The sequence below is a fragment of the Lygodium microphyllum genome, chromosome 9 (genome assembly GCF_053477565.2).
Source record: "Lygodium microphyllum isolate KBCC chromosome 9, Lygodium_microphyllum_v1.1.10, whole genome shotgun sequence".
NCBI classification, from domain to species: Eukaryota; Viridiplantae; Streptophyta; class Polypodiopsida; order Schizaeales; family Lygodiaceae; genus Lygodium; species Lygodium microphyllum.
This window is the reverse complement of record NC_141143.1, coordinates 40,589,427-40,615,731: the sequence shown is the minus strand read 5'-3', so window position 1 is coordinate 40,615,731 and position 26,305 is coordinate 40,589,427. Positions and strand designations below refer to the sequence as shown.

Here is a 26,305-nt window from a genome sequence, read left to right as displayed (position 1 = left end):
AGAAAATGTATAAGCCATCAAGCCTTACATGACTAAAGGGACAAGATAGAGCATAAAGCAAAAAAGAGAAGGGTATTCCAAGTAGCCAAACTCTAGTGATTTGCAAAATCTCTTATAGCTAGTTGGAATCTAAGGGTTCATCCCAATACAACAAATCATCAAAAGGGTTTTGTAACATAATCAAACATTAATTCAAATTTAGATAGGAAACTATAGATTTGCTACACTATTGAAAAATACATCTATAGTTTGTTGATGAGGGCATTCAAACCACATCTTTTTGCATAGAGCTTGTTGATGAGCGCATGTGTGCCATGACTCTGTTTCTCTCATCATTCATGAGAATAGTGTCTGTTATTATATCCACCAAGTACACCATAGCTTGGTGGGAAATGTCTAACTTAGTTCCTTTCTCACCTAGGAGTATGTTGCTTTGGATAACTAGGAGATCCTATACTTTAGGTATACCTACAAGAGTGGCACTTGCCACCGAAGACAAGTGAGCAAATCTAGGTGTCACATGGGAGATAGTGCCTACTAGTGTAGCCAATATGGGTTGGGCATCCACTCAATTGATGAGGGATCGGTCAGAGGGGATCATAGCATCTATGTCTCTAGTAACCATTGAAGCCACCCTCCCTAGCATCTCAAGGAGAGAGGAGTATCAACTAGCGACGGGGTCATAACATTTTTCTTTATAGTTTCAATTGCACAAGGATTCCAACTTTTGGTAGTATCCCTTTCACACTTATTAATGTGATTATGACAAGCTCATCATGCTCAAAGGTCCTCAAGTAGATCCAATGTACTCTTGTTTCCCTTAAGCTATTGATGCTACCAGAGATCTACACTCGTCCACTATTTAGGTGAGGATGCATTATGTGCTCATTGCTCATTTTCTCGATCCCTCATATTTGTTATTAGTCTTCTCCCAAGTGTGGAAGCACTGATTTGGAACTCTTCTAGAATGTTTCCAAGCATGTGATCTAGCCCTACTTCCTAGGATGCACAAGTAATATATCTAGCTCTGATATTATCTTTGACCATTCTTAGCAATCAAAGTGGATGAAATTCTCCTGAGTTGTGCTCAAAGCAACATTCGGTTGGGTCCAGGCTAGTGCCTTATTTCTTTGGGCAATTATAATCATAATTGATTGACCCAACATTAGCTCCTCATATGGTCCTTGGTCTACCATCTATATATTCACGTGAATTTTTACATTCAATTCCCAATCTTCTCAACTGCGTAGTTGCCACCTCACTTTACTTGCAAATGTTGTGTGCATAATTGCCGAGATGTGTTGCGGGGTGGGACTCTAAGGTCTTAACTTCATGCATTGTGCTTGATCTCTAGGGTTTAGTGATGTACCTTTCCTTTACCAAAGTTTTTGTTGCACAAGTTTACCATATAATCCTTTTCTCCTTGAATTGCAATAAGTGCAAGTATTTTGTGTGTATTTGCCCTTGTATGTGTAGTTTGGTCAACATTGGGATCTTGCTAGTACGCCTTAGTATAAATTGCCAATTCTAGTTGTTTGCAACCCTCTTGAGTGAAGTAAAATGGTTGGTTTTGATCTTGACTTCTTTTTCAGTTCCTTCATCTCTTGATTCTATTAGATATGTTCTTGTGACAATGCAATCAATTCCATATGGTGTTCATGGCCCTTGTTGAATGTTGTCTCCCTTGATTTGTGTTGTCTACTTGCCTAATATTGGAATAAAATCCTAGTATATGAGGCCTAAGGGTGTTGTGCCAATGAATTGCCTAATGAAAATGCACCTACTTAGGATTAGTTAGAGTGCACCTAGTGGCTTCCTAATGCATGAGGTTGCAGTTTTGTAAACTAGGGCCAAATAGACAATTCTCATAGTGAGCACACCTAGGACTCAACTAGGGGGTACTGGGAATCTATGGTAGGGTTAGTGTAATTACCTTGAAGGGTCTCCATGGAATACCTAAGAGGTGGGGATATCATACTTAGAAAGATGACATTCTATAAGTGTTAGATTCAATTCTACTCATTTGATTATGCAAGTATTGGATTCAATTCTAATCATCTTGGATTTGGTTCTAGTCACCTAATTCTAGAGTGTTGGATTCATTTGAATGCAAGCTAATTTTGTTGATTTGAATGGATTATTTTGATCAATCAAATGTTCCATCCCTAATTAGGTCATTAATGAATCCCATATTTGATTCATATCATTCAATTATTAACACACAAATTTGAAGAGAGAGATATCATTGGCATCAAACACAATGAAGGTGTCTTCAATTATATACTGCTTTAGCTTCAAATTCAATGCCTATATCTTGATTTTTTAACCACCATGTCACTCAATTCCCATATTTGATCCACATCATTTGACTCATGCATTGGAAGTTCAAGACGCTTCAATTGGTTTTGTGCATTTAATTCTATGACCATTTGATTCAATTGATGTCATAAATGCACTTTACTATTCAATTCAATTGAGTCCAAGTTGTCCAATTGTTCACTTGAAATTCTTAAATTTGATTTATAGCATGACTACTATAACCAGAGATATTTGACTTGATTCATATTCGATTGGATTGAACCCAAAGTTGTGTAATGTGAATGTGAGCTAGACTATTACTCAACCATTTGATTCATGTTATATATATATATATATATATATATATATATAAAACTTGGAAGCATAGGATGGGACCCCTAGTTATTCTCAAAATGATCACTTCTCACTCTAGCAATCTATTAAGTGACCATCATGTTGCACATTAGATGCTGAATTGGTTGTTGCTTAATCACCATCATCGGCTAGTGATGCTTGTTAAGCATCGCGTCTCCTTCAAGCTTAAACTCTAGGGTCTCTCTAATAGTGAGGGCCATTATTCAATTTTTTTTCTTTGTCTAACCTATGGTAATAATGTTTTTTGGTAATGGATGTTTGATCCCTTTATTTCCCAATTCCCTTGATCCCCCCCTATTACTTTAGGTCTGTTTGGTTGCATTTGGGTTAGACGAAATTACTCTTGAGAGCTTCCTTCTTGGATTTATCTCTTTAGGTGTTTTATGTTCCCTTACAAGAAATCAATATTCAATCTATGCAAGTGAGTGCAAGTGTGTTGTGTTCAATTAGGCTTTTCTGATTTTATGCAATTTGTATGACTTAATGGAATGTAAGTAACACCATTACTCAATGCCACCTGAATTATCAATAAAAAGTATGCATTTGACGATGCCATCCAATTCTTTCTCTCCCCCATTATATTTTAATAACTCTCTTAAATAGCCACTTGTGCCTACCTTTTTGAGGTGTGCTAGTGCTAGAGCATGACCTAGTCGTGCTCTCATGACTAGGTCATGCTTTTAGTTACCCTTTGGTAGGGTAGCTGTGTGTGTGTGTGTGTGTGTGTGTGTGTGTGTGTGTGTGTGTGTGTGTGTGTAATGAAAGAGACCTAACTGTCCTAACTAAGGGGAAAGAGAGAGAGGAGGACTGCAGAAGAAGAGGGAGAGGAGAGAGAAAGGTAAGAAGAAGAGAGAGAAAGAGGGTGACAAGGAGAGATAAAGAGTAGAAGTAGAGAGAGGAAGGCAGGAAGAGGAGAGAGAAATGGCTGGCAGCCATGGAAGGACAGGGAAGAAGGTGAAAGGACAAATGTGTATTCATCAAATGGTGCCCATGCAGTGTCCCTTACACCTTTTATACTTAGGACAACTTGACCTAAGTATTTCCCCTCCATTACAATCCATCCCCACTCAAAATGAAGTTTTTGTCCTCAAAAACAAAGATCAGACTTATTGGTATAGCCAAGTAGTGGGCTGCAGAGTACTATTCTGTACAGCACTACAAGTGGCAAAAGGTAGTTGGGGGGGGGGGGTTTCTTGGCATAGACCCAGTAAAAGATTGCCTAATATTCAAGAGTAGTACTAGTCTATGTAGAGGGTCAAGGTTAGCCTGTAGCCACCCGGGTCCAAAGGGAAAGTGGTATCGCTGCCATGCATTGGATCAGCTTTCATAAGGTCAAAGTCAAGTACAGCTGGAAGCATGATCAGCATGGTAGTATTCTCTAGCTCTTCCATAAGCCTCTCAGGCATCACCATGCTCTGTATGACTGAAGCATATGAGGATGAAGTCACCATTGCATGGACTGCATCAACCCCTAAGTGCTGCATATTCATGGACCCTACATGCTTAGTGATGTCCAAGCATTTAAACTGCAGGTCTGCGGACCGACGGGGCTTCCGCATGGGTTCATGATCATCCAAATTCACATGCTGCCCATGATCTGCTTTCTTGAACTGAGGTTCTTGTTGTGGACCCATACCAAAATGGTCTTCAACAAGTTCTTCTCCATCCTTTGCATCATAATATTCTAATACCAAGAGTATTTTGGCAATCTTTTCCCTGCATGTGGCTTGATGATTATAAGATATTGGCTTAGCACATCGATAGCATAAGCCCGCAGCATGCAATTCCCGTATCGTATCACTAGTAAGGTGTCTAATGTGTTTCGCCTTAGATAGAAATTTACACACCTGCTCATCACCATTGGTCAGCTCAGTAATGGTTCTGACATGCTGCTCATAGTCATCTTGCTGTTCATGTACAACAGATGGCTGTCCATGCTCATGACCATAATGCTCATGCTGTCCATATGGATGGTCATACCAATGTGGCTGTTGCTCACAATGATATTCATACTGCCCATCCTGCCTATGGTGATAATAGCCATGCTGCGCATCAGAGGGGCAGATTGGTTGAGCATATGCATTTGCTTCCACTGATGTTTGCTGCTCACGTACATAAGCATGCTGCCTTTGATCATTGATCCCACAGCATTGGTCATGCTGTCCATAATCTCTATGAGGATGCATGTCACAAAAATGTTCATGCTACTGTCCAAATACATCTATTTGTTGTTGACTACTACCAAAACTTTGGTCATATTGTTGCCCATAAACATGCTGCCCAAGATTGCATGATGACTATCCAACATGACTACAACAGTATCCTTGCATCCTAGGCTGACCATAAGTATGATGATTGGCAAGTCCATGAGCATAGGTATCGGCATGATGTCGGTCATAATCACTTGCTTGCCACTCCTGCATTCCGGGTGGCTGTCCACACTCACCCCTGCACAATTCGATCAATGATTGGATAGAGTCCCCTTGAACTTCTGCATCAGTCCTAGTAATTAGATCAATCAGCATGTTCTTGTGTTTTACGTGATCTAGGCCTTCTCGCAAAACAATATTGCCATAGAGGTTTACAAGAGCGTGCACGATACATTGTTGTACCAACTGAGAGGTATTAAGTGTTAATTGTTGTATAAGTACACGCTCAACCAGAACAACATCTACTACTTCTGCAGCCATCATTGTATCACCAAATATCATGAGCGCATGTGCCAATGCAACCATCATATCAACCATTCCAGCATCAAGCTTGCTGAACATAATTTTCTCTACTTTTGATGACCTTTCCATATGCACATTGTTGCCCATGAGAGTAAGCATGAACATCATACATATAGGCATAGTGCTGCCCAAAACCAGATGATGGCTACTGTTCATGCATGGATTGAAGCCCATATGGGGGGCCTGTGCCCTCTACATGCATTCCATACAATCCAAAATTACCAACAATAGGTGATGCACGGTTGTCATTCACACCTGACATATCCATATTGCTGTAACAAGGTGCTTCTCGAGCATTGTAATAGCCATAACGGTCTAGATACCCTGCATGCATTCCCAATCCATCTGGCAGCATATTGCTACCTATATATGAGATTCCATTCTGCACAAAAGCAGGCTGGCTATTACAGCCGCTACTCCAACATACATGCTTCTACCCATGATTCTCCATATCCTGTATCTACTCCAGCATTAAGCCAAGTTTGTCCTGGGGTGCTTCCCTTCATTGTGTGATCTAATTCTAGAATGCTGATGGGGAAACCTTTGGAATTGAGGAGAAGGATGGAGCTTAAAATAGTCAACAAGATGCCCACCTGATAATCTTGATCATGGAGTTGAACATCCAAGGTGGAGCTACTCAAGGCAATGGATGTGCGTTTGCAAATTCTATTCTTCTTACAATCATCATTGCCATTTGCTTGCACATGCAGATTCGATGCATGATGAGACACATCAAGCAACTTGGTGCAACATATGATCCAAATACAATTACTATGCTACCAATAGTTCGCCCTAGTAAAAATGGCAATATCCTGTCAAATACGCTACACATACACTCCATCTTAGCAATTTGCAGCGTTCAATTCTGGAGCCAAAGAGAGGGTCATTCACAGCTTTTACAACCTTCTTCCATGCTTCCACTTGCTCATCATTCCAAATTCCAGGGGAATGAGGAAACCCAATGCCTTGTTGAGTGACTGCTACAGCTTCAAAAATGAGCAGGCCACCAGGGGTTGTTCTTTGGGCATAATAGTCAATGTGGGCACACTGCGGATGGAACAGGTCAAAGATAAAAGGAACACAAGCAGCAACATTCTTTCTCCATTGACACCTTGTGCAGCTAAGGAACAGGTTTCCTCTTCAAAAATCACCACTGTAAAGAAAGCTTTTGGAGTGTTTCATAAACACAGCCGCATTTCTAGTCAAGCCTCCTCAACAGTCTCGTCCAGGTCTATACCCAAAAGCAAAGGAGGAGCTTCTCAACGTCAATCTGTCACCCTTAGTGTAACGGACAATCCCCTAGCACACTAGTAGGTGTACACCTTGAATGCAAAAATCTGGATTAAATTTTAATTCCCCAAAGGAGCACCAGTATTAGCATGTATATGCTATCAATGGTCTCCTCAGATAGCAGCAAAATACTCCTTGCTCAGCTTAGTGTCAGGCTTCACTGTCTTCTCACCAGGTTTCCAGCTTGCAAGACAGACCTCATTTGGATTGTCTTGCACGTATTGAATAGCCTGGAGGGTCCTAAGGGTCTCGTCCACACTATGCCCAATTGCAAGATTGTTGATGGTAGCATGTTAAATAATGCCTTGCTTGTCAATGATAAACAAAAAACCTCGAAGGGCAACATCCTAGCCAGGAATGAGGACATTGTAGGATTTCAAAATGGTTTTTGTTAAGTCAGCAACAAGTGGATATTTCAGGTCACCCAAACCGCCAGACTTCTTGTCAGTTCGGATCCATGCAAGGTAGGAAAACACACTATCAATAGACACACCAAGTACTTCAGTGTTCAGCTTCTCAGACTCTACATAACGGTCATAGCTTCTCAGTGATTTCTGTGAGGCATGAGAATGTGAAGTCAAGTGGGTAGAAGAAGAGCACAACATACTTCTTGCCCCTGTAGTCAAAGAGTTTCACGTTAATCGAATTGTAATGCCAAGGACAAGCGTACAGGAGTTGATTCAGGTGGATCTATTAGAGCAGCTGGCCAAAAAAAAAAAAAAAAAAAACAACTACTACTACAATAACAATAAACAAGAAAAGAAGAAAAAACTACTATTACTCAAGTGGGTAGAAGAAGAGCACAACATACTTCTTGCCCCTGTAGTCAAAGAGTTTCACGTTGATCGAATTGTAATGCCAAGGACAAGCGTACAGGAGTTGATTCAGGAGGATCTATTAGAGCAGCTGGCAAAAAAAAAGAAAAAACAACAACAACAACAACAACAACAACAACTACTACTACAATAACAATAAACAAGAAAAGAAGAAGAAAAAAAAAAACAACAACAACAACAACTACTACTACTACTACAATAACAATAAACAAGAAAAGAAGAAGAAAAAAAAAACAACAACAACAACAACAACTACTACTACTACTACTACTACTACTACTACTACTACCACCACCACCACCACCACCACCACCACCACCACCACCACCACCACCACCACCACCACCACCACCACCACCACTACTACTACTACAAAAAACAACAAAACTAAACAAGAAAAGAAAAAAAACTACAACAACTACAACAACAAACAAGAAAACTACTATTACTACTACTAGTACTAGTACTACTGCAATCATGACTATGACGACTACGACCACCACAATAACTCTCTCTCTCTCTACTACTACCACTACCACTACCACTACAATAAACAAGAATAGAAGAAAGATTAACAACAACAAAAATTACTACAACAACAACAACTACTACTACTACAACAACAAACAAGAAAAGAAAAGAAAAACTACTACTACCACTACTACAACAACAACAAACAAGAAAACTAAACAACAATAAACAAGAAAAGAAACAAAACTACTATTACAACAACAACAACAAACAAGAAAACCACTACTACTACAACCACGACTATGACTACCACAATAACAAACCACTATCACTATAATAAACAAGAAAATAAGAAAAAACAATAACAACAATAACAACAACAACAACTACTACTACTACAATAACAAACAAGAAAAGAAGAAAAAACAACAATAACAACAAACAAGAAAATTAAACAACAATAAAAAAGAAAAGAAAAGAAAAAACTACTACTACAACAACAAACAAGAAAACTACTATTACTACTATTAGTACTACTACTATAATCACAACTACGACCATGACTATGACCATGACCATGACTATGACTATGACTATGACTATGACTACCACAACAACAACAAACTAGAAGAGAAGAAATTAAACAACAACTACTACTATCACTACTACCACTACTACTACCATGACTACCACAACAACAACAAACAAGAAAATAAGAAATTAAACAACAATTACCACTACCACTACCGCTACAACTACCACTACCATTACCACTATCACTATCACTATCACTACCACTACTATGACAACCACAAAAACAATAAACAAGAAAATAAAAAAATAATCTCCAACTACTACTACCACCACTACGACTACCACAAAAAATAACAAACAATAAAAAAAGAAAAGAAGAAACAAAACAACAACAACAATAACAACAACCTCTCCCTCCTCTCTCTTTCTCCCTCCCTCTCCCTCTCCCTCTCTTTCTCTCTTTCCCTATTATGTTTAATGTTTTTTCTCTCTCCTCTCCCTCTCTTATTTCCTTTTCTCTCTTCCTCTCCCTCCCTCTCCCTCTCCTTGTCTTTCTCTCTTTCCCTATTATGTTTAATGTTTTTTCTCGTTCATTCTTTCCTTTTCTCTCTTCCTCTCCCTCTCTCTTGTTCCTTCTTTCTTTTTCTCTCTTCCTCTCCCTCTCTCATTTCCTCTCCCTCCCTCACTCTCACCCTCTCTTTCTCTCTTTCTCTATTATGTTTAATGTTTTTTCTCTCTTTCTCTCCCTCTCTCATTTCCTTTTCTCTCTTTCTCTTCCTCCCTCTCCCTCTCCCTTTCCCTTTCCCTATTATGTTTAATATTTTTTCTTTCTCTCTCTCATTCCTTCTTTCCTTTTCTTTCTCTTCCTCTCTTATTTCCTCTCACTCCCTCTCCCTCTCCCTCTCCCTCTCTTTCTCTTTCCTTATTATGTTTAATGTTTTCCTCTCTTTCCTCTCCCTCTCTCATTTCCTCTCCCTCCCTCTCCCTCTCCCTCTCTTTCTCTCTTGCCCTATTGTGTTTAATGTTTCCCTCTCTTTCCTCTCCCTCTCTTTCCACTCCCTCCCTCTCCCTCTTTCTCCCCCCTCTCATTTCCTCTCCCTCCCTCTCTCTCTCCCTCTCTTTCTCTCTCATTTCCTCTCCCTCTCTCAATACACATAAAAGGATGGATTTGACGGCTCCTCTTCGTGACGGCGGCTCCTCTTCGCCCTCCATACACTTCCTCCTCTTCTTCGTGAATGGCGGTGGTGGTGATGAGAAGATTTTCTTCTCCCTCTTTCTCTCCCTCTCCCTCTCAAATGCAAGATGAAGTTCGCTCTTCCTTTCGCTCTCTCTTTCGTGTATACGCGCAAAGTAACGCGCTTGGGTTTTGGCCTATGTTTTTTTTGTCTGGGAACCATCGCTATTTGTGTCGCATTTGCGATGCAAATAGCGACACCACTATTTTGCATATCCTTGTAGTATTGATTGTAACGAGAATCCTTGTAGTGTTGATTGTAACGAGAATCGCTATACCTCCATATCCTTGTAGTGTTGATTGTAATGAGAATCGTTGAGTTGGAGTGAAGACAAAAAAAAGGAAAGAAATGGAGAGAAGAAGGGAGGGAAAGGAAAAGAGAGAAGAAGTGAGAGTGGAGAGGGAGGATGGGGGAGAGAAAAAAACAATAAGGGAGAGAGAGAGGGGGGAGAGAGAAACAAATATGGATGCAGGGAGGCAAATAAAAAAAGGAAAAGCGAGAGAGAGAGAGGGGTGGGGAGAAAAATAGAGAAGGGATAGATCAATATAGAGAGACAAGGAGAGAAAAGGAATGGACAAAGAGTAATGGAGGGATGCAAACAAATAAAGGGAAAGGGAGAGAACGAGGAGAGAGGAGAGAAATAGCAAGGAGGATAGATAAAAATAAATAAAGATAAAGAGAAGGAGAGAGAAAAGAAATGGAGAGAAGTAGAGAGATGGTAGAGAGAGAGAAACAATGGGGGAGAGAGAGGGGAGGGAAACAAAGAAAGGGAAAGGGTGAGAGAAAGAGGGTTGGGAGAGAAATAAAGAGAGTAGAGAGAAATTAAGGAATTGAGAGAAACAAAGAGATGGTAGAGAGAGATAAACAATGAGTGAGAGAAACAATGAGATAAAAGGAGGCAAATGAAGAAAGGGAAGGAGAGAGAGAAAGGGGGTGGGGAGAGAAATAAAGAGGGGAGAGAGAAAAGGAATGGTGGAAAATATAAGAATAGAGATCCATAAAGATAACTAGAGATTAAAATGGACGAAAATAGTCAATGAGGAAAACAAAAATATATTGTTTTCTGTAACATAGACTAAATGCAAAACGATGATGGTCTTGATGTCCAAGATTGCGAGGTGTATCTTAATCAGCATGTTCTATGTCCTTGCACTCAATGCAAGCTAGCAATTAGAAAAAAACATTGCTTGTCCATAGAACACGTACAATGCTTCAGTGATTTTCAATCAAAGTCCATTAACTAGGCAATTTCAGACTTTGAGAAAATGGTAAGAAAAGTGTGTATTAATTATGCTTTACATTCACAAAGTAATTGAATATTATATATAAAAATATTAGACGTGCCCATGAAAGTAAAATGACCCTTAAAGGTGTGTTTTATTTATCCAATGGAGGATTTTGAATGGGTTTCACCAGTTGTAGTAACACCTAAGAAAAATGTAAAGTGGAGGGTTTGCATGGACTACCTACCACTTAATGCAATGAAAAAGAGAAATCATTTTCCTCTTCCATTTCAAGATAAGATTCTCAATGACGTTACTAAACATGAAAGATACGTCGTTGGTGATGGATACTTCTATTTTCAAATTCAAATTGTTGAAGAAGATAAAAGAAAGACTACGTTAATTAATAATTGGGGATGTTTTGCATATAGGGTCATTCCCTTTGGCCTAACCAATACTCTTGCTACCTTTCAATATTTCATGAACTTTGTTTCCAACCTTTCTTTAGTAAGTCAATCAAGGTATTTATTGATGACTTTTGTATCTACAGTTCTTGTGATCTCAACTTGGGTAGAGTGGATGAATGGATAAGTAGATTAGCATAAATGGATGGGAAACTTAACATAGATAAATGTCACATTGGGAAAAGAAAGGTGGTCTTTCTAGGCCATGTGGTATCAAAAGCTGACTCTGAGAAGGGTCATGGTCTCTCGACACTATGGTCTCCTATCTCAATTAAAGAGATAACTTCTTTCATCCAAAACGTCAAGTACCTAAGTTGATTTATTCATTTATTGGCACAATTGATATTGCCGTTGCATGACTCACTAATGCCAAAGTACTTACTAATTAGAATGAAGAGAGTGAATAATAGTTTAAAAAAATAAAAAAGATCATAACATCTCTTCCCATTATCCTACCACCATGTTTGGACCAAGATTTTTATGTGAATCCTAGTGTGGGATAAAAGTCTTTGGGAGTAATACTACTAAAAAGAATCCAAGGATCTCACTCATGAGACCTATCTACTTTGCTAGTAGAGTGATGAAACCAATACAGAAGAACTACATCCCAACTTAGCAAATGGTTGTAGCACTTATGTTTGGTGTGAAGAAGTTTCGCTCCTATCTTTTACCAAGGCACATTTTTTTAATCATTGTATTGGAAACATTTCCCTATGTCTTGCAGCACATGGATATTTTAGCTAGTATTTTTACGTGGGTGATATAGTCTCAAGAATTTGACTTTATAGCAATGGTGGAACATTCAACTCGAGCATGCCTTGCCAATGTGCTAACTTAAAGATACTATGAGAAGAAGGTAAAAACCAATAATAACCTCATGCTACAACCACAAATGAGGCCACCCAAGATACTAGATGAAGCCTTTGCACTTTATTTTATGGAGCATATAAGAGGAACAAAGAAAAATCAACAAGAGATATAGTGGTTTTTAATCGTATGGAGACAAGGTAATGGAAAGTGGAGTTTCCATACAAGGGGTAAGATCAATCAATGAAGCAAAGTATGTAGTTCTTTCTAAGGGGCTACAATGATGTCTAGATCATGTGATTCATAGATTGAATGCTTTGTGATTCCATGCTATTGATCAAATATATTCAAGTCACTTGGGCTTATATGTAACAATCTTGTGAGTGTGCTTAAGAATACAAGGAAACAAACCAACATGACAAGCTCAAAAAGACACTAATAATGCTAGAGATCAATGAAGAATGAGTGAAGAATATACACACTCGAAAGACTCAAAGAGAGGCTATATGCAAAGAAGATGCTCCTTGCTTATTAAAATTTTCAAATATAGCTAAGCCATCTCCACAAATCTCTATATGTGAGAGCGAATCTGATGCCAAGAGGCATTCCACGGTGGATTCCGTGAGGTTTTACGGTGGATTCCGTAAACTTTGATGACCGGGGCTCATACACATAGTGGATTCTTTGTGCGAGAAGTTGATGGGGACGCCTGTCCTTTTTGGGCGTTTCATTAATTTAGTGTGTACATGGGTGATTCCATAGCGGGTAATTTCGCAAAATACATATTAAATTAATAAACATTTATGAGTTTAGAGTGCGCACTCGTAATAAATTAAGGTTAGGATTTATTTTTAACCAGTTGATTTATTTATGTAGCTGAAGACTGCTAGGTATTCACTTTTGTCGATTTAATTGTATTATTTTACTAATGATTGTGAATGCTTCAGTTGATGTGTAGAGATAGCAGCAGTGGCGGAGGAAAGCATTGGAGTCTAGCGAGTATTCGACCTATGGATTATATTTTGATAGGCGCCACGCCTATATTTTGTCATCTCTATTGAGGCATTGATTATTGATTATTATTTTGTATGCGCCTATGCACACGGATATGTTATTTCTATTTGGGACATTGTGTTGGGCGTGCCAGACTCTATGGGCACCGTCCATTAGCTTTATTTCCTATTTTTGTAAAAGCAAACTCAAAAGCTAAAAGCTTGTCATATTTTTGTAAATTGGGCTGTTATTGAGCATGAAGATGGACATATACATAAATACATGCTTTGTGAAGCGCTCACAGAAGGCATGGGGGGAGATTGAACCCAATTGGTCTCTGGCTCTTGTCGTTCATGCTTTTTACATTGTAATTTGTGCAAAAAGGTAGAGTTCATTGTTCTTGGGGACCTTCCGGGATTCACTACGTGAGCATACAGGGCCGATTAGCGCACCAGTGGTATCAGAGCGGAGCTGAGATCAAGAGCTTCCAATCACTACCCATCTCGTGCGAAGGCGGAGCTCCTGGAACGATCGGGCTCTACGATCAATCTCGTTGCGAATCGTCGATACAGGCAGACTTTTAGCGATCAAGAACCCCTGTTTCTGCTATCAGATCGCGAAGGACCAGGCTGTACAAGCGGAGGACCACACATTCATCTCCTTCACCAAAATCGTGGATAAACAGAGTAACTTCTTGTCAACAAGCTTCAAAGCTTAATAATAATAATCAATAAGCTTATCAGAAGCTTAAGAAAGCTTCAATTTCAAAAATCGTGGCAAGCGACAGCATTCCGAAAATCTCGCGACGTGAAGAAAATTCCCCCCCCCCCCCCCCCCGATTTGCATCGTTGCTGCTCCATTAAGCCTCCCTTATTAAGCTTAATCAAGTTAGACAAGACAAGCAAGTCAACAAACTCCGGGTCCTGCACTCTAGAAATCAAGTTCTGTAAGTTAATTGTGATCAAGTCCTGCAAGTTCACTAAGTTGGCTAAGTCTGCAACTCTGCAAGTCACCTAATACTGTAACTCTGCAAGTCAGACTAGTCAACTAGAGTCAGAACTGACTAGTGCTCAAAACTCCTAGAAGGGTTGTTTCTGCGCAGAAACTCCGAACTGCAAAGTTGTTCATTGGAAGGTATTCTACCCATACGCAGGTTCACTGAAGCATCTTCAGCATACGAAGAAGGAAAAATCACAGATTTTTTGAAAATTGAGAAAGAAATACAAAAAAAAACACATAGCCTTGTAACCCCGAATTTGAGGTACACTCATCCCCCTAACCTGATTTTGGGTGAGAAAGGTCTTTTGAGTTTTACAGGATGACGGAACCACATATGGATGATCCTATGGCTAAAGACGACCTAGCTGAGCCTACCATGGAGCAAAAGCTGGACCTAATCATGATGCAATTGGAAGAAGAACGAAGGGCTAGGCAAGCATTGCAAGTGCAATTGACAAAATTACAAAGAGCCTCTACTGACAAAGAAGAACCTCAAGCTGAAGATTTGATTCGATGTACCATCGACGCCACCCTTGAAGCTCAAACCATTCGCAAGGAATCAAAGATAAGTAAACGAAGTTTCAAATTTCGCACTTTCAATGGCATACGAGAAGTAAATACTGTTTTATCATTCATTAGTCAGTTTGATAACTATTTCCATGAGGAAACCTATCCAGAAAAAGATAAAATCAAGTGTGTTACTAATCATTTGGTAGACAGACCATCACTTTGGTGGACTGTAGTACGCAAGAGCATAGAATGTCCTGCTACTTGGGAAGATTTCAAGAAGAAGTTCATGCAAAATTTCCTTCCACCGCAATTTCATGAGAAGGCTATCAAGCAATGGGATCTACTTCAACAATGGGATCGTGAGCCTATACCACAGTATACAGAGCGTTTTTGGAATGCACTCCTATAGCTATGCATGCTTGAAGACGTACCAGAGACTACACATAAGCAGAAGTATATGTTTGGACTTCTCGGACATTACTACGCTGAAGTGAACATGTTCAAGCTTGCTACCCTTGAAGACGCCATCTCACTAGCTCACTACACTGAAGATAAGCTACGCGGTAGAGACAGACGACCACAGCAATTCCAAGCCAATGGTAATTATGGATCTAAACAATTCAGTTCCAATTTTAGAAGATTTAATCCAGGTCGTTTCTCTTCATCATCTTTTCGCAAGAATTGGGCTAAACCACCTGCATTACCATCCAATGTCAATCCAAATCCTAAGCCTATTCTACAAGCAAATCCAAATGTACCTAGACTTCCCGCCATTGCAAATAATGTAACCAAAGCCAAGCCAATAGTATGCTATAAATGTCACCAGCCTGGACATCTCGCAGCAAATTGTCATTCAAAGAAGCCACCAGCTCATATCAACTATCTTGGAGCCATGGACGAAGACGAACATGAGGATATGCCTGATTTCACTAAAGATGAGGACGACACTACTACTACTTCCGACACTTTACCAGGTATGTCTACTCCACATTCATTATTGACTATGAAATGTTTGGTGCATGGAAAGGAAAAGACTATTTTGCATGATGATGGTAGTACTCATGATTTTATTTCAGCAAAATTAGTAAAAGAATTGAAATTACAGACTGTACCTACGCATTATCGCATAAAAGCTGCATTTTTAGGTACTAGGTATAATGGTACACAGGAAGTGCAAGATTTAGAGATTCAAATTGGTTCATACACTGAAAGAAGAAATTTCTTAGTTATTCCATTACAGTCAAGTGACATTATTTTAGGAATGCCTTGGCGACACCAGCATAATCCAGATATAGATTATTCCACACACACTATGAATATTAATTTTCAAGGAAAATCTATTACATTATATGGTATGCATGCATCTAATGTTTTTCCACTGCTTTCACATACTCAAGCAAAACGTGCATTACGCAAGAGTAGTAAATCATATCTTATTTGGGTGAATGAATTGCAAGCAAAGGAAAATCATATGCACCCTAGGCATAAGGAATTTCTTGCATATTTTAAGGATTATTTTGCAGAAGACCTACCACCAGGTTTACCTCCTTCATGTCCAGAAGACCATAAGATTGATTTGATACCTGGCACACAACCACCTTGCAAAGCACCATATAGGCACAACCAAATAGAGCAAAAAGAAATCCAGAGTCAAGTTGAAGAATTACTAAATAGAGGTTTAATTCGACCTAGCAGTTCTCCATTCAGTGCACCTGTACTCTTAGTCAAGAAAAATAATAATACCTATCGTATGTGTATTGACTACCGAGCTTTAAATAAGATCACTGTAAAGAATAGGTATCCTATACCTAGAGTTGATGACCTTATGGACAAACTGCAAGGATATTCTATATTTAGTAAAATTGACCTTAAGTCTGGTTATCATCAGGTGAGGCTAGATAAATCTGACATATTTAAGACTGCATTCAGAACACAGTTTGGTCATTACGAATTCTTAGTCATGCCATTCGGATTGACTAATGCACCTGCTACCTTTAGTAGAATGATGAATCGTATCTTTCTGAAATATCAGTATTGTGTAATTGTTTTCTTTGATGATATTTTGGTGTTTAGTCAAAATGAGAAAGAGCATTATGAGCATTTGTCATTGGTTTTTCAGTTATTGAAAGAAAATAAACTGTTTGCAAATCCTGAAAAGAGTGAATTCTTTAAGACATAAATTGAGTATTTAGGTCATATTGTATCATCTGAAGGAATTAAAGTTGATCCTAAGAAAATTGATACAATATTGCATTGGATTATTCCTAAAAACGTGCATGAGTTACGCTCATTCCTTGATCTTGCTAGTTTCTATAGGAAGTTTGTACGTAATTTTTCATTACTTGCTTTACCATTAACAAAACTTCTCAAGAAAGGAATTGTTTATCAATGGACCGAAAATCAACAGAAATCCTTTGACTTACTGAAACATGCATTAACCAATGCCCGTGTTTTACAGTTGCCTGACTTTAATAGACCATTCTTTTTAGTTGTGACCGATGCTAGCGGATCAGGAATAGGAGCCGTACTAATGCAAGACAATCATCCAATAGCATATTCTAGTTGTAAGTTGAAACCCTCTGAGCTAAAATATTCCACATATGACAAAGAACTATTAGCAGTTGTACAATGATGCCGGGAGGCATTCCACGGTGGATTCCGTGAGGTTTTACGGTGGATTCCGTAAACTTTGATGACCGGGGCTCATACACAAAGTGGATTCTTTGTGCGAGAAGTTGATGGGGACGCCTGTCCTTTTCGGGCGTTTCATTAATTTAATGTGTACATGGGTGATTCCATAGCCGGTGATTCCGCAAAATACATATTAAATTAATGAACATTTATGAGTTTAGAGTGCGCACTCGTAATAAATTAAGGTTAGGATTTATTTCTAGCCAGTTGATTTATTTATGTAGCTGAAGACTGCTATGTATTCACTTTTGTCGGTTTAATTGTATTATTTTACTAACGATTGTGAATGCTTCAGTTGATGGGTAGAGTTAGCAGCAGTGGCAAAGGAAAGCATTGGAGTCTAGCGAGTATTCGACCTATGGATTATATTTTGATAGGCGCCACGCCTATATTTTGTCATGTCTATTGAGGCATTGATTATTGATTATTATTTTGTATGCGCCTATGCGCACGGATATGTTATTTCTATTTGGGACATTGTGTTGGGCGTGCCAGACTCTATGGGCATCGTCCATTAGCTTTATTTCCTATTTTTGTAAAAGCAAACTCAAAAGCTAAAAGCTTGTCATATTTTTGTAAATTGGGCTATTATTGAGCATGAAGATGGAAATATACATAAAATACATGCTTTGTGAAGTGCTCACACAAGGCATGGGGGGAGATTGAACCCAATTGGTCTCTGGCTCATGTCATTCATGCTTTTTACATTGTAATTTGTGCAAAAAGGTAGAGTTCATTGTTCTTGGGGACCTTCCGGGATTCACTACGTGAGCATACAGCGACCGATCTGCGCACCAGAATCTTGGGTCCTTTATATAGGAAAGGAGAAAGGCTTATATTTCCTTCACACATGCCCTTAAGAATAGGCCTTCATTTACATATTCTCTCTTATCCACAAGCCTAGATAGCAGTGGTCTCTATGACCACTTTCAACACCCCCCCTCAATGCCATCCATGGACAACTTATGGGAATGGATGTGTGTTGACCTAGACTTCAGTTAGAAGATCTGAGGTTCTTTGAGGTTGAGGAGACTACAAAGTTCACTTGGCCTAATGTTACATTTGGACATTTATAAGCAATATGACCAATTTTCTTACATTTGTTACACTTTTTCTTTTTCCCAATAATCATTCACAACATGCCCTTTTTCATGGAAATAAGAGTACTATCCAATTTTATTTACTACAAGGGCATTTTCAATTTGAGTAGTTGATATATCCCATGCTAACTTTACTTCATTGGGAATCTTCTTTTGTTTATTGAGAAGGGATTGTATAACACTTGGAAAGGTGAGATTCAGAACATTATTCAATGTTGTTATAAGGGTGGGGTAAACATTTTTTACAACTTTAAGTAAGATTGCTATGGAATATTCTTCATTAATTGAAGCAAGTTGTACCATTAACCCCTTCATGTGTGATATGAACGGACCAAGAGAAGTCCCTTTTTCATAGTCAAGATTGAATAACTTCTTTAAGGAGATGTTTGAGTTCTTTCTTTTTGCACCATACAATCTAGTGAGTTCTTTCCACTTAGCTTTGGCAATTGAGAGTTCATCAAAATGGTGAATCAATGTTTGATCCAAGTGCAACACAATGATTGATTGGACTTGTTCGTCATCTTGATGATCTTTGGCATTGGATAAATTAATGATACTTGTACCAGTGTGATGATAGTCCAAAGACCTCTTGACATCATTTTATACTGTATTGGGACTTGCCAGGTATGGAAGCCTTCACCAACAATAGTAAATTTTTGAATTTCTACATTGTCCTTGGATATTGCCATAGAGGAGTCTTACTAGCATTTATATATACACTTAGCAATTTCTACCTCTTTACAATATTGGAAGTAATATAAAATTCATAATGTGTTCTCACAAGGCCATTCGTTAAAGGATGGTTTCTTAAAGGACATTCACACCCCCTCTCTGTTTTAAAAAATTAATGAAGAAAAACATAGAGATAAGGTATATTTTTATCCAACAGTCAATTGTGGATTAGATGCTGATGTTGATTGGACAACTTGAGTCCATGGAGTCAAATAGGTGATTAAGTGTGGTGTCCTACACGTTGCATTATCAAATGACTCCCATGGTGAAACATGGCCAGCTACAACATGCAAATGTGCTACCAGTAGAATCAACAATAAGTCACTAGGTGGAATGCTAACCAAGTACTACACATAACAAAGGTGCACCTAGTTGACTATGGATAGCAACAAGATTTAATATAGGATCAAGGACAAGTAAATTTTGATGATGAGGAGACACTGCTATTGGTGTGCTAATATAAGAGCTATCAAGTAGCTCCCATAGCCTACTTTACCATAGATAGGCCTAGGTGACTTGATGATGAGGAGATGGCTACGAAAATCTAGTTTGGGTGAATAGGCATGCATAGGCTATGATAACCAATTGCTATGATGCTTACCAGTTGAAATAGGAGGCCCACTCAATGATTAGCACTGATAATGGCCAACTAAAATGGCATGTGGCTTGATTATAGGGTACCCACCCTGCTTAGTTGGTTTGCAGTCTCGAATAGCATAAAACAAGCTGCTGGATAAGGAGAATCATTATTAGCTGTCTATAAATAACAATGCCTTCTCTTTGGCTTGTTTTAGAATTCATTCACCATAGTTAAAAATCTCAAGGGTCAGCGACTTGATCACAAGATGACTGGTTGTAGCCAACAATATGATAGTGTGTAGATAGATAAAGCAAACTCTATGTACACAATAAACCAAGCTAAATGATTGAAATTGTCACGTGTCTACCTAACAATTCCTTGGCAGCACATTTTAGTGGTTCATTAGAGAACTATTCTAGATAGTTTCACTTGACACTCATGAGAATGCATGGGGTCTATCATCTCGGTTTCCCTGAGTCCACCCCGTAGCACAAGGTACTAGTCATTCCCACGAGGATCAGCCTGCAAGAAGCTGGAGGTTCTAATTTGACAAACTAAGGTTTTGATGCCTTAGCTAGCCCATCGGAGGTGTCCCATAAGGGCTTCTCGTCCGATTGGAGTGATCATAGTTACCCTTGGTTCATGGAGTGCAATGCTTTTTCCTAGCGGCTATTTAGGATTCATGGAACCTTAATGGAGTTCTTCCATAGCTGCCGCACCTTTCCCCTAAGATAATTATAGATTAAGGTAAGGGCTCTACTAAAATTTTCTAATTAATGTTTTATTCAATCTCTTGAGAGAAGCTCCCAGCTTACTGGGACCACCCATCCATAGGACAGATCTGTCAGGGATCTTGCCCACCCGCTTCCCACAAATGGTTTTCTTTAGTTTTCTGATTACATATCACATTAAGTTATGACATATGAAAGCAACTTCGTTAATCAACCCGTTATCACATGTTCCTTTTGTGTAATTTTTGGGGCACAATACAAAGACAGAGAAACGGTTTAGGGTTTCACTTATGCTAAATCTAGGGTTTCTCTTTGAAGGTTTCACCTTATTCTTAGGGTTTCACTTCCTACTTGCAACTCTTTTTTGGGATCCAAAAGTTATTTCGTGAATTTGAAGTCTATTTTATTCTTATAAGAAATTTAGTATTTTTCCCTTAACAAATAGTATGGGCATTTATACCTATGGTAGGTATTTTATGCATTGCCCTGCCCTAACCTATGCTTAGCAGGATTTCAAATGCTTTTCCAAGTTTGTTTAGACTTTAGAATACATATCAACAAATTCTTATCAATGTCCAACAAGTCCTATAGACTTCTGATATTTATTTAATTTCCTAATACTGATAGTTTCAGGATTGCTGAGTATTTCATAGTTATTTTTGCTTCAACACTCTTGATATTTTAGGTTAGGTTCTCTCCTTGACTCATACGTGGGTCAACTCATGATATTGACGCTCTCGCTATATATAATCATTAATATTAACATTGCATGTTTTTTTAACAAGAAAATAATTTTTATTTTATTCTACTCATATTCTATGGTCTAATTGATGATATTCAATCATTTACCAAACTTTCAACATTATCTAGAAAGATTAATTTTCATTTAGCTATGTCCTAAAAAGTGCAATGCTGATTGTTTTTCTAAAAACTTTATTCCAAGTAATGCAAAAATCATAAATATAAATTATCTTTCATCTTTCAGACATCAAATTATATTTTCATGCACCTAATTTATGTGCTTCTACTATATATTTTCCTATGAAAATTTCTATTGATTTAATGTATTGATTATTTCATGATATTATCTTAAAAATTTTCTATAAATTACTATAAAATTCATATGTGTTTTTTTATTATTAGAAAAATGAAATAGAGATAGTCACTTTCAAGAAAAAACTATAAAATATTTCGTTTCCTAACAATGTTTACTATTTTTTTGTTATTTTGATCACATGTGTAATTAATAAAATAACAATAAATATCATGAAATAAACCATAATTAAGACATTTTCTTAATGTCAGACATATACTCCTTTTCCAAGTGAAAGAGTCTTCTCACTAAATAGTTAATTAATATATTACTTAGGTTATTTTCCTAAGTGAAAGTTATTTTTGCATTTTCATTAGAATGTGTTTATAATCGTTTAAAGCCAAATAAGGCGATAAGCTTATAAAACATTAATTTTTTTCCAAACCAATGAGATGTTACGTCTCTCAGGTTTGTTGTAAACAGGGCTTTCACTAATTCCTATTGCATCATTTCTCCATCGGCCGTGTTCCTTGCTTCCATTGCTTCAAATGGACTTTTTGAATTTTCATGACCTCACGAGGCCATCGAATATCACACAAAATTGATGTGGTAGTTCAAGAGAGTTAATGGTAGTCCAGAAAACATTTGCCAGTATTTCGATTAGTGGTATGGTTGTATGGAGCAAAGGTGTAACAGAAGGTAGAGAAAATGAAGATGAGGTAGAAGTCTAGCAAGCGGGAATCAAAATGGTCTTTGCCCCTGACATTTGAGAAGGCCTATCTCTCTCCCACTCTCTCTTACTCTTCAATTGCCACAATATCATGGCCTATGAATCTCTCTTTCTCTCTGAGTTGACATGAAGGGGGATGGGATATTTTTCTCTTTCAAGCTTCAAAGCTTTGATGGATAAGAGAAGTAGAGAAAATTTTCCATCATTAGGAGGTCTTCTTTCATGCTTTTTTATGAAGGAGAGGGGATGCATTTAGAAGCATGAGGGGGAGCATGCAGTTGACTCATTCTTTTGGCTACTTGTCAAGAGCTAATTGAGTCTAATTAAAAATACATTTTGATTGTCTATCTGTTGGATGGCGGCATGGGGATGATTATTTTATGCTTTCTCTTTCTCCAGGCATAAAAAAGTCATGAATTTTAGCCTATTTTTAAAAAAACGTTTTTTTTCTTCAAAATGACTTCATCTGGTGATTTTTTGCCAGGTTACCGCATGACTTATCTAGTTTATAAAGTCATGTCATATTCTTTGATACTTAACTTACTCAATATCATGCTCGTTCTTGCGTGTTCTTTGTCTACCAATTAAGGCTTTTGTGATTTGTCTTATGGTTACAAAATCAATGCGATCTTTGACACATTAAATGGAATCAAGATTGCTAAATCAAATATAATGCGGAAAAAATTAAAATCAAGCTGTCGTAATATTATTTACGAGGTGTCTTTGATTTTTGTTGGCTGGGAACATTGACGTGTCTTCTCGTATCGGAATCCAAAATTGATTTAATGTGAGACTTGATATTAATAAAATTACGTGCGGTCACTTATGTGATAGCTCAATGAGTAATTTTTAAAATATCTCAAGCCCGAATTTGTTTCATGATATGAAGTGCTATGGTGGGAATATTACATCCTCTCCTCCTTAGAGAAATTGAGATGTCCTCATCTAAAAAAAAACTAGGAAAAATGTTTTTCTAGAGTTGTCTCTTCTAGACAGGTGACATGAGATTTCAAAAGACTAACATGAAATGCATTGTGGACTTTCACATGATTAAGAAGTTGCAATTTGTAGGCATCGGCTCCTAGGCATCTGAGAACTTTGTATGATCCCTTGGATTCAACTTTTTGAAGTTTCCTAATATGAGAGAATTCTTCTTTGAGCATACACAGATGAAAACCATGTCTCCCTCTTGGAAGATATACTCTTGCCATCCTTGAACAGCATAAGCTTTCTGGTAGTCTTTAGTAGCTTAGATGTTTTGTCTGATAGTTTTGACCTGATCATCCATATCTTCTAGCATTTTATTAGAAGCCTCAAACTTTCGGGTTGGATCATAGAAATTCAATGGCATCAATAATATTGCATATACAAATGATTGAAATGGAGTCATTTGAATACTTTGGTGATATGATGCATTATAGAAAAATTCTACTAAGGGAAAATAATGTAGCCACCTTGTTGGTTCTATGGAACAGTAAGCTCTGTTAGTATATCTTCAATGACCTGATTAACTCACTTTGTTTTACCATTAGTTTGGGGATGGTAAGATGTGCTTCCAAATGCTTCAAATAGGCTTCTCTAGAAATGTGATGTAAATAGAGAGTTGCAGTCCCTAACAATCCATTTAGGCAATCCATAAAGCCTAAAGATTTATTTCACAAATAGTCATGTAATATTTGAAGCTTTGTAGTTGGTCTTGACTAGGATAAGATAAGTGACCTTTGTCAGCATATCCACAAGCACCATGATTGATTTATACCCTCCTTGAACACAAGGTAAGCCAACTACAAAATCCATACTGATGAACTCCCGTTTCATCTATGGAATGTCAAGTGGCTAGAGCTTGCCTAGCATTTTGACATGCTCAGCTTTCATTCATTGGCAACTTAGGCATTTAGTAACATATCTGAGTACATTATGCTTCAGTCTTTCCTAGTAGCAAATTTTCGTGATTGCACTAAGAGTTTTTGTGTAGCTAGGGTGTCGTGCGAATGGGGGGTCATGGGCTTCCCATAATATCTTCTTTTTCATCACTTGACTGAGGGGAATGCAAAGACCTGTCTTGAAATAGACAAGTCCATCATCCATAGTGTGATTTTGGTATTTTACTCTAAGCTTTGGATTAGTGTCCTTAACTAGGATTTCTCTAAGTGTTAGCTGATGTTTAGGATCCTTGTTTGCCCCTTCTTTGGCTAGCTCAATAATTGGATTGCTAGGTTTCAATATCATGGTAGCTAAAGTATCTCCTTTAGATGGATCTTCCATGATAAGTGCATTCAGAAAAGATTTACGACTTAATGCATCAACAATCACATTCTCTTTTCCAAGGCTGAACTTGATTTCAAAATCAAATTCTTGCAAGACTTCAATCCACTGACGCTACATCATGTTGAGGTTTGGTTGAGTAAAGATCCATTTGAGACTTTTGTGGTCAGTGACCAAAGTAAACTTTCTCCAAGCAGATAATGTTGCCACAATTTGAGAGCATGGATCACAGTTAATAGCTTGAGATCATGGGTTGGCATAATTTCTCTCATGGATTTTTAGTTTCCTGAGAAATAGGCTATTGGATGACCTTATTGCATAAGCACACAACCCAATGCAAGAGAACTTGTATCCATTATATGGCCTCAAAATCTTGACTTAGGTCAAGTAGCTTTAAAATGGATGTTGTTACCAAACTTTTCTCGAGCTGCTTAAAACTGGCTTGCTCAATGGGCGTCCACATGATAGCAATTTACTTTTTCAGCAAATTAGTGAGAGGTGAAGCTATATAGGCCATAATTTTTTATGAAAATTCTATACTATCCAGTTAGTCCTAAAAAACTTCTCACTTCCTTAACTATCGTTGGAGGTTTCCACTCTTGAACATCTCTAACTTTGGCTGGGTCTATAGAGATTCCTTCAGCAGATACTATGAATATGAGATATTCCATCTGTCTTTTGAAAAAAGCACACTTCTTTTTCTTTGCATAGAGCTTGTGCATCCTCATTGTATCCAGCACAATGCGCAATTGCAGCTCATGGTCTTCCTCTCTCTCTCAGTATGTTAGGATGTCATCAAAGAAGACTAGGAAAAACTCATCAAGATAATGTCGAAAAACATCCTGCATTAATATGTTAAATGTAGTAGGGGCATTAGTTAGAGAAAAAGACATTACAAGAAATTTGTAAGTGACCATATCTGGTGTTGAAGGGAGTTTTGGGAATATCTTCTTCCTTGATCCTTATTTAGTAATAACTAGATCAGAGATTAATCTTGGAAAAGATTTTTGCCCCTTGCAGTCTATCAAGTAGCTCGTCTATTCTTGGGATCGAATACTTATTCTTGATTGTTTCCTGGTTTAAACCTTAGTAATCAATGCAAAGGCGGAGAGTTATGTCCTTTAAAAAAAAACTAGGGATCCCCATGGCGAATTACTGGCTAATGTGTCCTTGATCCAGTAGTTGCTTAAGTTGCTATTTTAGCTCAATTTCTTTAGGGACATATATTTTATATAGACTCTTAGCGATTGGATCAACTCCTGGATCAAGTCCGATCTTGTGATCGACTTCTTTTTGAGGTGGTAATTCAGTTATCTCTTCTGGGAAGATGTCATAATATTTCTTTAACCAATATGGCTCTCCCTCTTCTTAATTATTTTGCTCAACCTCATTTACTTTTATGAGATACACATGTAATCCTTTTCTTAACCCTTTTATTATGCAAGATGATTTGGCTAGTTGAACCTTGGGTTTTCCTACCTCACCTTGAGTCATCACTTTTTTCCCCTTTAGATTTTGAAAAGTCACGTAGTCTTTTTTGCACTAAATATGTGTGTCATCGGGGATTAGCCATTCCATACGCAATAGACATTCGTAGGCCCCTAAATTCATGATCGTAAATCCCATTTCAGATAGATCGCTTCCTAGGCCAAATGTCACTTTGCGAATTTGCTGAG

General features: G+C 38.0%; 1 pseudogene; it reads right to left on the bottom strand.

Moving 5' to 3' along the window:
* Positions 1–6,808: 6,808 nt before the first annotated feature.
* Positions 6,809–26,305, bottom strand: part of LOC148030970 (2-Cys peroxiredoxin BAS1, chloroplastic pseudogene) — a 34,670-nt pseudogene continuing 15,173 nt past the window's right edge.